Source organism: Chinchilla lanigera, unplaced genomic scaffold, assembly GCF_000276665.1.
Source record: "Chinchilla lanigera isolate Chin_1 unplaced genomic scaffold, ChiLan1.0 scaffold00068, whole genome shotgun sequence".
NCBI classification, from domain to species: Eukaryota; Metazoa; Chordata; class Mammalia; order Rodentia; family Chinchillidae; genus Chinchilla; species Chinchilla lanigera.
Genome location: NW_004955469.1, coordinates 11,953,260 through 11,955,617, shown reverse-complemented (window position 1 = coordinate 11,955,617; position 2,358 = coordinate 11,953,260). Strand labels below are relative to the sequence as shown.

Sequence of the window (2,358 nt, the reverse complement as noted above, 5' to 3'; positions counted from 1 at the left end):
CGCCAGGACCTCACAAAGACGAGCGGCTCGGCCCTTCTGCCACGGCCCCGCTCCGGGACTCGCCCTGAGGTCGGGTCGGCCGCGCCGGGACCCCGGTGGGCCGCGGAGGGGAAGAGGACTTCCTGCCTGGGCCCCCGCCCCGGGCCGCCCTCCGAGGGCTTCGACGCTGCCCGGCCCGGAGGGCTCCTCAGCCCCCACCAGCCCAGTCCTCGTCCCCCGCACCACACTCACCCTGAAAGGCGGTGAGATGCCCGCTGCCTGCAGCTCTTCGCTCCCCAGCTGGGACGAAGACCCTAAATCACCAGACTCCAGTTTAGTCAGGCCCGGCCTTGGCCCCGCCTTTCTCTGGTTAGACCTCTGCGTCAATCACCCGGCGTGGCCCCGCCCCTCCCGCAGTCCGGTCTCCCGGTTGGCTCAGAATGCCCTTCACTTTCAGGCCCCGCCCCCCTCCCTGGCACCCGGCCCCCTTCCGCAGGGCCCCGCCCCTCCCCCGGCTCACCCTCCCCACCCCCACTCCCCTCCACTGGGCGGCCCACCCCTCCCAGAAGTCTCAGACTTGGGACCAGCTCGCCGAAGCTTGCCCCGCCCCTGACCCAACACTTCGGGCCGTACAGCCAATCAAAGAGGCTAACTCTGCTCCCTGTCCCGAGGCGACCAATGTGTGAGACTGAGGATCCACCCCCCTCCCAGCTGAGAGCACACAACATAGTGTCCACGTGAGTCAGCTTCTTAAAGGAGACCACTCAGCCTTGCTAATTGCAGCAGCTGGGACTCATCAGCGTCATCAGCGTCACCAGGTGGCAGCTGAGGCCTAGCTTCCTGCTGTCCGAAGAGGCCCAGTGATGACAAATGAAAACAACAGGCTGTTTTCTAGACAATCCAGGTATCTAGGTGGTTAAAATGAACTGGGTTATTTCTTTAGAGCACTTCCTCTGGTCACACCTTCGTCAGGGCTGTTTTATAAAGGTCGAGCCCTTTGAGTCTGAGCCCATAGGGATGCCTGAAAAACACCTGTGGGAAAAAGAATTTTTCAGGTGTACTCAACTTTTTATTTAGCACTCTCTGCGTTTTCTCTTCGTAGTGGAAATGATTCCCAGAAACGTGAGAAAATTCACGAACCAGGAATGGTGGCACAGGCCAGTAATCCCAGCTGTCTAGGAGGGTGAGGCAAGAGGATTACAAGTCCAAGCCCAGCCTGGGTAATTTAGTGAGGTCTTGTCTCAAAATTTAATGAAGAAAGAAAATGAATAAAGAGCTGGGGGTGAAGCCCAGTGCGGAGGCAGTGGGCTTAAACCCCTGTGGTGGAAAAAAAAAAAAAAGTGAGAAAAGTTAATGTCCACTACCACGGAGATTTTCCGCCTCCTAAGTATGGAATTTGTTAAAGGGGAGCTATTCCCTTAACCCTCACCAATGCTTAAAATAAAAGGTTTTGTTTCCCATGCCATTTGAATTTCCCTGGCAATTACATCTCTATTGGCTGATTTTCAAGGATAACACAAAAATATGGGGATGTTTGTTTCTTGTGAAAAATACAAACTAGCACTTGGAGTTAATTTGCAAGTTCCCTGTGGATAGAGATTCTGCAGCAGCGAATCCCAGCACTTGACCCCTCATCAACCCTGATTGTTTCTCTTTGTTTTTGAGACAAGGTCTCTCTTCACAGTTCAGGCTAGCCTTGAACTCTCTAAGTAGCCCAGCAGGCCTGGAACTCCAGTGATCCTCCTGCCTCAGCCCCCCCAAGTGCTGGAATTACAGGCATGCGCCACCATGTGGCCCTCATCAACCCTGACACACAAGTATTTTCATTCAGTTCCCATAAAGCTAATCTTAACGTCAAAGGTAAAAGGACTAGTTAAATTGTGATAAGTGGATGTTCTAAAACAAGAAAATTTTAAGCATTTTTTTCTTCCTGTTTATTCTTTGTTTTTATTTAGCTTTAATAATAAGAGCAACATGTTTATTGCAGGAAGGTCATGGTGCCTCCTTCCCTAACAGACACTTGGGCTTCACTAACAGCTTCATGTGGCCGGGCGTGGTGGCACACGCCTGTAATCCCAGCACTCAGGAGGATCGTTGCGAGTTCGAGGCAGGCCTGGGCTACAAAATGAGCTCAAGGCCAGCCTGAACTGCATAGCAAGACCCTGTCTCAAAAAGACAAAAACAAAACAAAACAAAAGCTTCATGTATATCCTCCAGTTCTTCCCAAAATGAATGTGCATGCGGGCATATTGTACCTGTGCTTTTCAACATCACGGTATGGAGACAAATGTAAATTTAATGACATCTTTTCTCCATAGTTGCTTTTATCTACACATTTATGCTTGTCTCCATAGTTTTGGTTTTTTTTTTTTTTTTTTG

General features: G+C 51.4%; 1 protein-coding gene across 2 annotated transcripts in view; it reads right to left on the bottom strand.

Moving 5' to 3' along the window:
* Ypel5 (yippee-like 5) overlaps positions 1-361 on the bottom strand; it is a 12,104-nt gene extending 11,743 nt beyond the window's left edge. The window contains exon 1 of one of the 2 annotated variants that reach the window (XM_005400549.2): positions 232-361. The gene's annotated coding sequence lies outside the window, so the exon portion shown is untranslated. The remainder of the gene's footprint in view (positions 1-231) is intronic. The other variant, XM_005400548.2, reaches the window with a different exon arrangement.
* Positions 362-2,358: the final 1,997 nt, after the last annotated feature.